Below are 15,724 nucleotides of genomic sequence, written 5' to 3'. Positions count from 1 at the left end.
TTGATTTAAATACTTATCTTCCATATAAATAATATATTTGTAAACAGTTTACAGCATTAATGTAACCGAGTAGTAGTTATCTGAACGAAATATGATTCAGTCCATGGTATATATTTTCAGAGTACCTAGAGTTGATTTATTTGTAACTCATTTTCTACAAAATGCTCCAATGAACTCAAAGCTCCAAGCTTCCACAAAGCTCCACCGCCAAATATATTGATAACTGGTTCATATGAGGTTCGGTGTTAAAAATTTAGCGGGAAAAACGAGGACCGTCGCAAAATGGTGGATTCTACAGTTGTTCTTGGGTTTATTGGATCTCTCTGAGTTTATTGGAACATGTCGTGAAAAATAAATTACTAACATATACTTTATAGATCGTTCGAATATCTCATTCCTACGGGGTTTTGACCAACAAAAATTTCGTTGGAGAAACGAAGACACTTTAATCATATTTGAACAGACACATTTTTATAGCAGAGTAGAGTATAATAAAGTATATGTGTAGGTATAGGAACTCTAAATTAAACGAATTCGAAATACAGAGGTCATAAAGAAGAGACTTCTGAATGAGAAATGAAATACAAAATTAAATTAATAAATAGTACTGTTCACAGTACGATCCCATCCCAGTGGACTAAGTCTGGCACTAGGTTTAATTGGATTTCTCAATACTACCACTCAACTGTAGGAATGTTCCAGACCGCTAGAGACCTTTCGGTTCATTTCGGTACACACAGCGTAGCTTAGTCAATAAACTAGGATGAACTAATTTTTTTTTTTTTTTTGAGGTTTTGAGGTTCAGATTCTCTCTTATTTTTTTACTCTCGCTACAAAGTTGCTAAGAGAGATTATAATTTTGTTCACATAACGGGTGTTTGTAAGTTATAAAATTAAATTTCAATGAGTTAGATATAGGGTTATATATAATTTATCAAAATCAGGATGACGAGACGAGTTAAAATCCGAATATCGCAGAACCTACACAACCGATTTCAATAAAATTCGGTACATAATATTTTCTTGACACCCTGATCTACTACTTCCCATATAACTAAATTTTGATTTCCGTCTGATTCGTTCACTTTATAATGTAGTATACATTAGGAACCATTGAAGATAGCAGAATTAAATTTTACACAAATACTGTATTTGAGCTGTGACATCACATGTAGAAAAACTGTCGAAATCGGACTATGAATGGATAACGGATAACGAACTCAGTACCTTTTCAAAAATACTGTGGGCATTATTCCGCATACATATGTGAGGTATCTTAGCAAAACTAAGTGAGCGTATAGCATTGGATATAGTGAGTGAAATCCGTTCAGGAATTACCTCAGCCCTCATATACTAAGATATTATGATTTTCGATATTCTATTGAACTTTATGCCGAATATATGGGTCAAATTGGGTGTTATCTTAACTTTGTGTTACCCAACTTAGCCTTTCCTTACTAGTTCATACTCAGTAATATCTTTCAGAGATGTTGACACAAATCAAAAGCAAGGTAGAGGGGATATTTTCCTCAAGTCGATGTTCAATGATATAAATAAACCTCAGTAGCACTATGGCTTTACCCCATGAACACATGAAAAATGCTTTTCTAAACGAAACTCTTTGCATAAATTCTTATGTTATATTCTACAAGAATTAACACAATTAAAGGAGTGGTAGACTAAGAGTATAGTATTCTGCGATATCATGGATATATAGGATTAGAGGGCTTTAAACAAAACATAAATACTTTGGTAAAAAAAAAGTAAATTAAAGCTCGCCTCTAATACGCATAAAATTAAACGTTGCACGTGCCGCAAGACAAGAGGGTGTCTAAAAATAGCAGAGGTGTAAAAGCAGTCATTACATACATTTATACTCGTATATATGTATGTATATATGTTTGTTTGTGTATGCCTAATTAATTTATGCAATGCGTGTGTAGGCATGTCATGCAATGCTAGAAGATAAGCCGTTATAAACACATCAAGCAGCTCCAAGTTAGCCTAGCGAGCCAGGTAATCAGAGCGACGGAAGCACTTCTTAGGCAATTAAATTTAAGTATTTTCATTTGACATAGATATACAAGTACACACATACATTAACTTTATTACAAACCAGTCATGAGTTATCGCCTTAAGTATTTCTACACACAAATACTCGTATGCCAAAGTAAGGGGATGTATAGTTTTAGGCGCTCAAAGGAGTTAACTACAAGGCTTAAAGGCAAACGGTTATTTGAGCAGTATAATATATAGAGAAATGTATATACCCACCTGCATTTGTGCAATTATGATTTGTTTACATATGTGCATCGGTGTGTGCGCATGCCCATTAGTTAGTTTCACACAAACTCGGCAGCTATCACATTGCGTGAGATAAGGATAATGAAATTCTCTAAAGTACTTAAGTACTCGGCTATGTTTCACACTGGTTTACGTAGTGAAATGAAGTAGACATTTGCATTTTATTAAAGCCACTTGCTTAGATATATATATATACATATATAATTGTATATGTGGATATGCGTTTGACAAATTCAGGCAGCTTGTTTTAATAGTTATTTTAGCAATTCCTGTGGTGAATATAAAAGTTTTGTGCTTTAATACTTTAATTCGATTTGCTCTTATACCTGTGCGGCTATCTTAGTTCTTGAAATTAAAATTAAAGCTTGCAGGCAAAAGATATTTCTTTGTGGTTTGCTACAAAAATATATTTAGAGTGATATGAGGTTAGAAGCAATAGAAAATGACAGCATTGGAAATATGTGGTTGATTGAATTTGTCTTTAAATTATTTTTGCCACAGAAACCAATATGAATTTCTAACTCTGACAATTATTTATTTTTTGTTGAATTTTCATTTTTATACTCTCGCAACAAAAGTTGCTAAGAGAGTATAATAGTTTTGTTCACATAACGGTTGTTTGTAAGTCATATAACTAAACGAGTTAGATATTGGTTATATATATATATATATATATTTGGCGTAGGAACCGCTTTAAGCGATTATAGCCGATTATATACAAATACAAAATGGAAAATGGGCGTGGAATCGCCCATTTATTGATCAAAAACCATAACTCAAGAACTACCGACCGATTTCAATGAAATTCGGTACATAACACTTTCTTGACACCCTGATGACACGGGTGGAATATGGGCGAAATCGGTTCACAACTACGTCTACTTCCTATATAACTCAATTTTGAATTCCATCTGATTCGTTCACTTTATAATGTATTCATAAGGAACCAATGAAGATAGCGAAATAAAAATTTACACAAATACTGTATAACATCTCTGGCTTCACTTGTGAAAAAATTGTCGAAAATGGACTATAACTTTTCAAGGCCCCAGATATCGAACATGTTGAACTCAGCGACTAAGGATAAATTTTAACCGAAAATATGGGTTTATCGTAATAAAAATATAGCAATAAAATGCGAATTATCTTCTCTCCACAATTGCACTTCTAGTCCATATAGTAGGTCAGTTGCTTATGAGGTATTTTAAGATTGAATAAATATTTTCAAGTCAGAACTAAGTTTTAAGTTCTCTTATATCAAGAACCTTGAAATGACATTTTAATAATTAGAAAATGATCGTGGTATTAGTAGATCGCTCTTTGAACTTTTTAGAAGCAATTCTATCTAAAGCGCTTAGACTCACAAATGCTTCTAAACGCTTGGTGCTTTCGCTTATCCATATTATTTAGAACATTTTCAAAGATATGTATTTCTGATAATTGGTACAAGCTCTATTTAATAAATGTATATAGTATAAGTTCAGCTAAGAGTTGAATATCTTATAATTTCAAGGCAGTTTTAGAAATCGAAATATTGGCTTTAGTACTGAAATCTTTTTCGAACTCTATTAGGCAATATGAGTTTGAACTACTGAAATCAAATCTCAGAGAAAATTGTCTACATTTTTATAATAAACATTTTAGGTTATAAAAGCTTAAATACTTAACCGATTACTAAACTCGAATAGATATTTACGAAATACTGGCTACTATTATGTTCTCTAAAAAAAGTATTAGCATTCGAAAGCTCAGGGTTTTATAATGTTTTTTCCTACAATAGTTCATAAGATTTACAGTTAAGTATGAAGAAAAGGTTATGTTGGAGAGGAGATCGATCTTGCAACAGTAAGCCACTTTGAAATATAACAAGACTTAGCAGAAATTATTTTAAAATTTGTCCTACTTGAACTACGATGAGCTTAAAAAGTTTCTTTGGGAAAGTGGGCGTGACCCCGCCCACGAATTTTAAGAAGTCGTTTTCTTCAGGCTTTTCTTTATACAGTACAAAAATGGAGGAAATCGGATTATAACCACGCCGACCTCCCACTAAACTACTAAAAATTATTTAATTCAGTAAGGAAAACCCCCAGAAACTTTAAATTTCTTAATAAAGATTGTACAGAAGAGCGAGAGAAATGGTATATAAAATGTTGAATGGGCGTGGTTCCGCCCACTTATGGGTCAAAAATCATATCACCGAAACTACTCGACCAATTTCAATGAAATTCGGTTTATAATATCTTCCCAGCTTTCCAATGATATGTTGTGAAAATAGTCCATAGTCCATAGACCGGATCACAACCACGCCTACTTCCCATATACCAGAACTTTGATGAAGATCTGAATCGTGTACTTTACAATATATAAAATAAGCGCTAGTGAAGATATCGACATTCGGCAATAACTCCTCTCTTATCTCACTTTTTGCTTTTTTAGAAAGCAAGAAAGTATTTAAATAAGAAAAAACAATGAAAACAAAAGCAATACTTATGTAATTAATATTTTAATATTTTTTATAGAAAAAAAGCACAAAAATCTAAAAAATAATTATTAAAATATAAAATATGTGAAAACATACCTTTTTATTAATTTAAATACCTAAAAAAAAGAAATACCGAAATCCCCGTAAAAAAGTAAGCAACCACGAGTCATACTCAATTAAGGTTATTAATAATTTATAGAACAAACCACACAGTTCAAGGCAGTCTATTTTTGTTGTTGTTACAACAACTAACAACGCACCCACACACACACACACAGAGACATGCAAAGCACTACACTGCACTACTTAGTACGACTAATAGTCAATTATTAATGCTGGCAATCAGTCGTTGATTGGCTGCAAGCACGACGAAAGTAAACGTATTAAGTTTTAGTAGAGAACTAGAGTAAAAAAAACACAACAACAATAACATGATTGAGAATTGCGCTTGCAGCAAGTAACGGTAAATTGAGTGAATTTGTAGCAATGCAATGTGTAGAAAGTGAACGTACAGCTTGGCAAATGCGCGCAAACACGCTAAGTAAATTAAAGTTGAAAGGATTGAATGTGTGTTGGAATGGGTGCTTTTATTTGGTTTGGCGGGGTGTGACTAGTGTTTATATTTTTGGGAAAATTTAATGGTTTTTGAATTTTCTCTATAGAATAGGAACGACATTTTTCCGCGTATCATACTATTTCATACCCTGACCGTACATGGCGTATACGCAACCTCTTTGGTGATATGATATTTTGTTTTTTTTTTGCTTACGTATCACAGATGTTTTAATTTTCTGCATATTTTCATTCCTAAAATTTTAATTATAAACAATATAATAAAAAAAATATTTTAAAAATAATTATAATTAATATTAAATAAACACAAAAATTAATAACAAAATCTTGACTTGTCATGAAGTTATAAAAAATACATTCTCACATTAGGTAGAGAACAAGTTCGAATTTTACAAAGAACTGCATTTATGACCCAATTTGAGTCTTAAGAAAGGGGATTCAACAATGCCTAAAGACAATTGTATCGGTAGGTGGCGCTGTAGTCAAACTACCACTAATAATCGCTTTGTAGCTTTTTCCACCTCTTTATTTGTGCGAAAAATTCATAGAATTCATTTCAGCGATGAATATTATTAATCTTAAAAGTAAAGAGTAAAGTGCTATCGAATCTACTAACTCTATAGCTTTCTAGGGACGATCCCCAATTGAAGAATTGTTTGCAAAATACTCAAACAAAGAAATAATAATTTTCATGTGACGTCAAATATAATAAAACAGAGACAATCTTACCTCACTTTTGAGGTATAACCCTCCTCTTTGTACTGAACCACGCTTTAAGATTTAACATGTAAGGAAAGGCTATGTTCGGGTGCAACCGAACATTTTATACTCTCGCAATTTATTGACATATTTTTATTAAGATAACACGCAATTTGACCCAATATGAAAATCCTATAATTAGGTATATGAGAAGGGAAGTTATGACCCGATTTTAACAATTTTTGATACAGAGACATACTATTAAAAGAAAAATATTTCCTCTGAATTAAATTAAGATACCTGAGAGATTTACCGAAATTTTCGGTGAAAAATTACCATGGGGCACTAAATTCTTCATATTCGATAGTCGGGGCTTTGAAAAGTTATAGTCCGATTTCGCCAATTTTTTCACAAGTGATGCCACATACAGTATTTGTGTATTTGTATTTTCATCCATTTCCACACTTGTCATCAGAGTGTCAAGAAAATATTATATACCGAATCTCATTCGAATCGGTAGAGTAGTTCCTGAGATATGATTTTTGACCCATAAGCTGGAGATGCCACGCCAATTTAGTGTTTCTGACGTTTTTCGTTAGTGAGATAACCCACTTTTAGTAATTTCCAACCTAACCTTTGTATGGGAGGTGGGCGTGGTTATTATCCGATTTCAACTATTTTCATGGTGTGTGGTGGGGCACATAAGAGAAGTAGCTGCAGAGAGTTTGGTTTATATAGCTTTGTTGGTTTGCGAGATATATAAAAATGACCGATTTGGGGGCGTGGCCACGCCCACATCCCCTTATTTAAACTTATACAAATTAAATTATAAAAAATTAAAAAAAAAAAAAATATATATGTATATTAAAAATAATCAACCTCATTGTAAATTTCATGTGAACGACAATCCCAATGAAAATCTCACATATTTGTGGTTTTTGTAACATGAATTTCAAATGGGGAAAATCTCACATCTTCGAAAATTTCGCCTTATTGTAAATGTAAACAATATTAATATTGATATAACAATTTAATCAATTTTTTAATACGAACTAAGGTCTATGAATATTAACTAGTTCTTTGGCTATATGACACCATAGCTAAATTATAATAATATTCGGTGATATTCTTGTGTGGTGGAGGGCGGTTCAAAAGTCTTTAAGACTATTCCAGCGTTTTTAAGGCACAAGTGGCTGCTATAAAGGTAGCAGCGGATGTGTTGCTTCGAAGTTTCAGTAAAGTGACTTTTCACAATGTCAATTCAATTCAATGTCTACCCTCACTTTCAGTCAATACTAGTTAGATCTTCACGGCTGCCTGGCCACAGGTGAATCCTAGTTAATAACATAAGGCTAATGAGCTTTTAAGGCTAGACACGTCAGTCTTAACTACAATAGAATGCGGATAAGTAGGAGCACCTACGCCCTTGTGATCTACTGGACAGTTGGGCTTCAGCTGAGCTGGGTAAGCGCTGGTCAAGGAAAATAGTAAGATGTCTAAAGCGTTCAACAATTCCTTATGGAATGCCCGGTCTATTCAAGATCAAGAATAAAATTCCGTAGATCTCACTTTTTGAACATCGAATCGACGGCTGTAGAAGTACACAACCTATGCAGATTTACCGTAAGTTCATAGCGTTTAGTTTGAGTCTTTATATATAATTAGGGTTTTTTCCTGACTTCACAAAGGACTGTCCTTATAGTCTTAGTGTTTTCCCCTCCTTGTGGGAACAGCCATATAATTTAACCTAAAGTCTATTAACAAAATACAGTTGAAGGTTTTGATGGAAATCATGATGTATTAAACAGCTTTCACAAAGAAAATAACGAAAGAAGTTAAAATTATTTGCGACAAATGCCGAAATTCGAATATAAGTTTTCGTTCACACGAAATTCAAAATACGAAATTTTCTTTCGTGTGGAAAAAAATATTCATGGGCATGTTTTATTCACATGAAATTTACAATAAGGCTGAATATTAATATCAACAATTTTTGCACAAATGTATGGAAAAATATCATAATATCAACAAAAATTAATAATAAACTATTAAGCTTCTAACAGACTATGTCCTAAATTATTTAAAATTTTAAATAATATTGAAATATAAATTAATTAATTATTTGTATAACTAAATATTTTTCAATTAATAATTATAAATAGAAGAATTTTTATATCGATATTTAGTTTTAATTTTTCAATTAATTAAATACATTTTTTTATTATAATTTATTTAATAGAAATTTCAGGTCCTAGTTTTTATATATATGTGTATATTCAATATACCATAATTTGCAATAAAATGTTAAAGTTAATTTTTTTAGTTATTAAATTTATTTATAGATAATTCAAAAAATAAAAATAAAACAATAAACACGAACTCATTTGTTCTCAACTCATTCACAAAAACACAAGAAATTAACAAAACCTTAATTTTGCATGTATGTTATACAAAATACAAACAACAACTACAACAGCACTTTCACCAACAGCTATATGTACTTGTCATTGTAGCTGTCATTTTCAGTACGGCGCAACAAAACAAACTTGCACACTCAACGCCAACTCATGCTTGCGGCCAGGAACTTAAGTGTTCCATTGTTTGGCTTGTAGGCGACACATGTACATATATATATAAATACACACACAAACAAACATGCATCGATTAGCATGACCTTCGAAATATTCGAATATAAATACACATATACATATAGAACTTTTCTTCACTCGGTTGTTGCAGCAAGCAGTACTACACATATATGTAAAACGGCACTTACTTTTTTTTTTCAAAACATTAACAATGCGAGGACATGTGTGTGTTGGTGACATTACTAAAGTGACAAGAACAGATAAGAAAATTTGTCGCAAATGCAAGCATGCAAATATATAGAGCGCAATCCATACACATAGTGGACATATAATTTGTACTCTCACAGCTATCAAGTGGCTTAAGCAGAGCTTGTAGCTTTTTATGAGCTTGACATATATTTTTTTACTAGAAGCACTTAATATTGCATTATATTTATGAAGATTTAATGCTATAATGAAATGATATTCCTTTAAGGTCTATATAAGACTTAAGATTTTCTACAATTTTTCCAACGATTATTTGAAATTCTCAATCAATGTACATATGTAAGCCTCAAAATAATCGAAGTCGATCCATACTATACTACAGCTGCTGGCCATCGAATTACGAACGATTTTTTTGACAATGTTTTTAATTTATGGTGAAAGTTACAAAATTACAACCTGGGTGGCATCCTTTGCCTATATTTCTACTGTATAATTAACGGTATAGTATTCAAATAAGCTTGCCTATTTTATAGTTATAGGCTGGCAATTATTGTAACCGTAGTTTTTTGTAATTAGTAATTGTTCGTAATTCGATGGCCAGGTACTGTAAGTCCTAAATTAATAGAAAAGTTATTCCGTATAAATCAGGTCAGAAAAAAAAAAATTTTTTGTTTTAGAAATTTAAACATTTTAAAAGATATTAATTCAATGAAGAAGCCAATCTGCTTAACATATAAAAATTATAAAAATGTTAGAATTCGGCTACTGCCTACATGTGTCCTCCAACATCACTTGTATATTGTTAATCCCGCAACTTACTCTTTTCCAGAACCCCATACAAATATGTATACATATGTCTCGCTTATAGTCTATATGTGATATTGCTAACCACTTCCTATCTATATCTAAAGAATTCTTCAAATTGTATTAGGTCTAGGGATGAAAACATCGTGAAATGAAACATCGATGATTCGATGTATCGATGTTTCTTCAAAACCCATTGAAATCAAAAACATCGGCCATTAAAACATCGATACATCGAGGGGTTTTTAAATTTTTTTTTAATTTAGTGTGAAAAGCTAAGGGATACAGAAGCAGAAGCATAAATAAATGAAATGTAGTAGTTAGTACGTCTTAAGTTGATACATTTTATTTCACTTAGAATTATATGTCTGTTAAAGTCTTTCCTCAACGACGTGGAAAGTTTTTTCACTGTCATTTCTTTTCGATTTCACTTCTGCGTGATAGTTGCCCTGGCTTTAGAAAACAGTCGTTTACTCGGCACTGAAGTGGCCACAATGTGTAAATATTAATAAGCCTATTTATACAACTCTGGAAAGACAGTATTTATGTCAACCCAAACTCTATTGGCTTCTGATTGGTAGGGGTAACAGCCGAGATACACTTTCTGTTCAACCTTCTGTCCCTGTCATTGGAGATAAATTTGACAGCTTACATTTAACCTTCTGGTGGACCAAATGTTTATTCTGGTTCCAAATATCAAACGAGTATTCTGTTTCACACTCATCCGAAGATTCTGTTTTATCAGCGCGATTCTTTGAATTTTATGAAACTAAACAAAAGTATTTATTTTAGCCATTGCATCTTTAAAATGCAGTAATTTGAATCTCTGATCTAACGCAGTAGCCTACGCCAGAATTAAATTGTATAAATAAATCATAAAAGTAACCGCAGTATTGTCCAAGCGCACATTCCCTTAACGAATTCTCCGTATTTTACAAAAATCGAATTCCAATAAAGCGTATCCAAATAGAGGGCTTCGAGTTAATACCCGAAAAAGTGTGAAGGTGTGAAGTCAAATTTTTATATAAAACGTCGACATAAAACATCGTTGAAAGTGACATCGATGGCTAACATCGATGCTTTTTGACGAAAACATCGATGTTTCAAAAACATCGATACATGGTTTGCATCCCTAATTAGGTCAATAAGTTAAAAAAATATTATTGGATCATATATGGTTAATCTACAGTAAGACGGGCAACTATTGCTAATGTTTAGAGAATTACGTTCGTAATTTTCGTTGGAGAATTATTTCTAAATTGTTTCAGGCACTACTTGTGCCAGGTGCAGGCGGTCTTTTAAAAAAAAATATTGTATTTTTTATGCTTTTTCACTTAGGACAGCCTCACCGTACGTATCCGAAAGCATTCGATGAGCCTCAGCCGCACTTTGCTTGGAATTAAAAAAGAAAAGCAAAATTTCCCGCAAATGTCGAGAATTCGGCTCAAAAAGTGACATTTTCAGTTGAGAATAAGTTTGGGATGCAAACAGATCTCTACAAATATTTTGTTGGGTTAATGTTGACACAAATGTTCAAGATCAATATAAAAAAAATCGATTTAATCGATCAGAGACATCAATCTTTAGAGACATCTATTGGAAAAAGAAAAGCAAAGTTGTAGACCTAATAAATATATAAATACTAGCAGACCCGCCGAACTTCGCACCGATTTGATGCACTACTTTATTTTGTATAGCTGACCTATCTTATGTATGCGTACCTATTCAATTTGAACTGGAATCTATAATATCCTCCATATAAAAATGAATACCTATAACAAATTGTTTGTATGGGAGATTAGAAAATTTTGAATTTTCGACATTTTCAGGAAATTTTTTTTTAAATTTTCTCTCCGTAAGAACCATTCTCAAACCCCCTGGAATACACACAAAAAAATCAGCCAAATCGGTCAAGCCGTTTTCATGCTATGTCGTGAGAACGGAAAACGGGTTTCATTTTTATATATATAGATATACATATATCTCGATGGTCAGAGATTTTTGTATTTAAAACCCCTAAATAAGAATAATTTGCTTTCATTCTATTATCATCGGCTAAATTTTTTTGAAACTTTTTTTTTACTTCTGCGTTACTCGGCTATACAGTTGAGCTAGAATAAATATTCATAATGAAGAAATTCCTAAAAAATAAAAAGAATATAAATATTTTCTTCACACCACCCTAATATGAATATAAGACACAAGCGCAATCAGCAACGTCGCCTGTGTATTCTTAATCAACAACTCGCCACCTTGAAATTACAAAATTACACTTAATTGGCAATCGATAAATTTGCGTAGTCGGGTAAAAATTGCGTATCACACTGACAAAACGTCAATCGTTGGCACTCAGTATGAAAGACATGTGTTAAAGTAGATTGCATGAAATTACCCACACGTCATATTATTAAGGAAAATTATAATAAAAAAATATATATTTGCATAGGAACAGCTAACATTCGATCGAAATAACCTTAATAAGGGGAAATAACTGAAAAATAAAGGTTTCACTTGAATTTGACCAACATTTGTTAGCGATAGTCTCTTAGTAGCCAGCTAATCTCATAATAAAATGATAGATGGCGCTGTTAGAGCTTTTTCAAAGATAACAGTTTTGTTGAAAACGTATATGAGTTACACGAAAACAAAATTTACTTATTAACTAGGTGGAGCTGATGCGAACCGAATTTCTTAAAATCGTCAAATTCAAGATATATGAATTATAAATGAAACGACAACATTTTCTCGAGATATGAATTTAATAAGAGAAAAGTATAAATAACTCTACAAATTATTTTTGTATAAACTTTATGTTGTGATATTTCTGAAAAGTTAAAAAGAAAATATTTTATATCATCGTTTCTTTACAAAGTAGTTAGATAGAAAATTTTTGTTAATATATATAACATCAATATTTAGTATCATTTTGGAGACATTTTTTTAATTGAAACTAATAATAAATATTTTACACTATTTTTCATTTACCCAAGGATGACAAATTTCGAAAATAGATGTATTAAATTTTAGGTAGTAGTAACCACATTGCATGCTTTCTAATATATTTATGCGACTATCCACAAAGCAATATTGATTTCTGCATTACAATCGCCAAAAATATATATCAATAACTTCAATAAGTAGAATTGTAATTTTATCCGTAGTGTCATGATAACATTTGAAAATCATTATTTTTTGAAATCAACTTTTTTTAGTGAAATATCAAACCGTTATTCCATACGCACTTATATTTATAAGAATATTATCTAACCATATACTGTGCCCACAAAATTTATCAAAAGAAAGTTGCACTGCTGTGAAAGCTTTTTCATAAAATCCTAATCAAACGAGAGCTCTTTTATAAGTTTTATTATTGTGAAAGAACTGTCGTGTATTGTAGTAGTCCATTCTTCTGCTGTGAAAGCTCTTTAACGCATTAAACTTGTGGATACTTCTGAAGTGAAAGCTCTTTTAAGCAAACACTTAAGCATTTAAGAATAATATGAAAGCTCTTTCATAAGTGAAGCAAGTATAAAATATGTCTGTTAAAGCTCTTTCATACGTTAACCAAGTACAAAGGGTTTTATTGTGAAAGCACTTTTGTGTATTGAAGTAGTGCATTCTTCGGTTGTGAAAGCTCTTTCCTATATTAAACTAGTACACACTTTTGAAGTGAAAGCTCTTTTATACAATTCTAAAGTTTGCAGCTTTTTCATGAATATCGAGTACTATGAAAGTTCTTTCATAACTAAAACTCGAATAAAATGTGTCTGTGAAAGCGCTTTCATACATTACCCAAGTGAAGTGGAGCATTCATCGGCTGTGAAAGCTCTTTCATACTTTTAAAGTGAAAGCTCTTTTATGCAATTGCAAAATTTGATACTTTTTTCATGAATATCGGATGCTATGAAAGCTCTTTCATGTGTTAAAGAAGTGTGAACATTTTATGTGAAAGCTCATTCAAGCTTTAAAATATATACGATTACCATGAATTAAAACAAATTCTCATGCATTAAAGTGAAGTAGTGTGCATACTATTAAAGTGAAAGCTCTTTCATTCACTTAACTAGCGTATAACTTTGTTACGTATTAGCTAAACATAAGTTTGCATTTCGAAAATATATAAACATTTATAAAATTATGTTGCGCTTTAGCTTTACAATTTCTTTTTCCTTTATTAAATAAAACATAATTTCATAATTCAAATATAAATTTTTTCTCTTTTTAGTTCCATTGTGCTGTTCCTTTATTTAATTTCGAAAATATACTTACTATTTATGCTCTTTAACAAACTCTACAATTAGTTCAACTTCAATGAGTACTTAAAAAGAAGAAGTGAGTTAATTACTATATTACAATTACAACTAAATGACTTAAATGAAGTCAAGCAAATGATTGATAACTAAATACAACAAAAACTTCCCACTGCGCTTTTACAAACTAACTAACTAACTACTACCAACTAGTTGAAAAATAAACTTTTCTTTCCTAATTTTCCAATTTATTTCTATGCTTTATCTTGTATTAAGAAAGCTTTACTAATAAGCGTATATTTATTTGAAACATATATATTTATATATATATTTATAATGTATATAATTATGAAAGCTCTTAATTTCACCTAACGTAACTAACTACTAAGAAAATTCAAAAACTCAAGCAAAGACTTATTGTTTTATATTCACTTTTGTTTGTGTTTTGAAAATATGATTTTGTACATATTTTTGCCTAATTTAAGCTTAACAAAACGCCTGTGTTAATTGTTCTTACAAATAATGATGATCAATGTTTAGAGCTTATTAAGCTTTGAAGCACAAAACACATAATTGTTTTTAATGTGATTCATATCTTTCAGAACATATGTATTTAAATGGATATTGTACACACCCTTAGAGCTTTTGAAAGCTTTCATGCAACCAACACTATTTTTTTATAGAAACATATATTTAAATGATTTATGAAACAGACCCGAATACATTATATTATAAGCTTTAACCAATTTTTAAGCACCAAAAGCTTCTAAGCCGATACATACTTTGTATCCATATCATACAAGCTTTAAGAGGAATCTATTTAAACTTAATAGAAAATATTGTTAAAGCTTTTTTAAAACTTCAGCACAAAAATTGAGACTTCACAAAACAAGAAAAGTATTGCTTTATGAAAGTTTTTCATAAATACTTAAACACTTTCAGCAAAAACAAAAGCTTCCCTTATTTAATGCTTAAAGCTTACTAAAATATAAAATTTAAATTAAACTAAATTTAACGCTTAAAGCTTACTAAAATATAATATTAAATAGATAATACATAAGAAAAGCTTTCTAGAAACTTTTTATAAGCTTTAACACCCAATATAGTTTTCTATTGAAATACAATAAAGCTTATTATTATTGTAAAGCTTTGAGCTTTTGCGAAGCTTTTCCAAAATCTTCACTTTCATATTAGAAAGTGCGCTGAAGAGTTCATCGCATTAAAAAATTAACTTTAAATTAAACTTTTACTAACAGAAGTTGAGCTTTTTTATAAAAGTATTTCAGTTTCATTTGCCTAATTGAAGGTCTACAGATTTCAAAATCGAGCGTGTATTTTGAGACCATACAAATACCGTTAGTTAAGCTTAAAACTTCGATTTTTATACAGTTTGGCAACAAGCTTCTCATATTTTATTAATAATTTTTTGTTCTTTTTTTTTTTAAATAAAGAAATATATTTTTTTTTCGATATTTCCTAAACACAACACAATCTTCAATTGAATGTCTTTCTAGTGTCTAATTAATGAAACGCTTTATTTGTACCCTCACCACCAAAAAAAAAAAAAACAATATTTGATGATAGCAAATCGCAATGAATTGAACTTATTTGCAAATCACAACTAATATGTGCTTTCTGCCAATGATATTCTTCTATTTGTCGCATACCAAACACACTTAAAAATTATTTGAGAATTTTTTCATTTTTAATTTTCGATGTTTAATGTGTGTTGTAAGACTATTTGTATTGTGTTATGTGTAAAATATTATTTTTATTTTTATTTTGTGATCATTTTGTTTAAATTTTAAATATACTTA

The 15,724-nt window shown here is 30.9% G+C and overlaps 1 protein-coding gene and 1 long non-coding RNA gene across 8 annotated transcripts in view; one reads left to right on the top strand and one right to left on the bottom strand.

Moving 5' to 3' along the window:
- Positions 1-15,724, bottom strand: part of LOC128920403 (uncharacterized) — a 323,959-nt gene that overhangs the window by 186,417 nt on the left and 121,818 nt on the right. The gene's annotated exons all lie outside the window — the stretch shown is intronic.
- The window catches only part of LOC105218237 (sodium/potassium/calcium exchanger Nckx30C), a 303,455-nt gene that overhangs the window by 171,515 nt on the left and 116,216 nt on the right, over positions 1-15,724 (top strand). The gene's annotated exons all lie outside the window — the stretch shown is intronic.

Source organism: Zeugodacus cucurbitae, chromosome 3 (assembly GCF_028554725.1).
Source record: "Zeugodacus cucurbitae isolate PBARC_wt_2022May chromosome 3, idZeuCucr1.2, whole genome shotgun sequence".
Lineage (NCBI taxonomy): Eukaryota > Metazoa > Arthropoda > Insecta > Diptera > Tephritidae > Zeugodacus > Zeugodacus cucurbitae.
The sequence above is the reverse complement of the archived record's forward strand: the minus strand, read 5'-3'. Positions and strand labels throughout refer to the sequence as shown.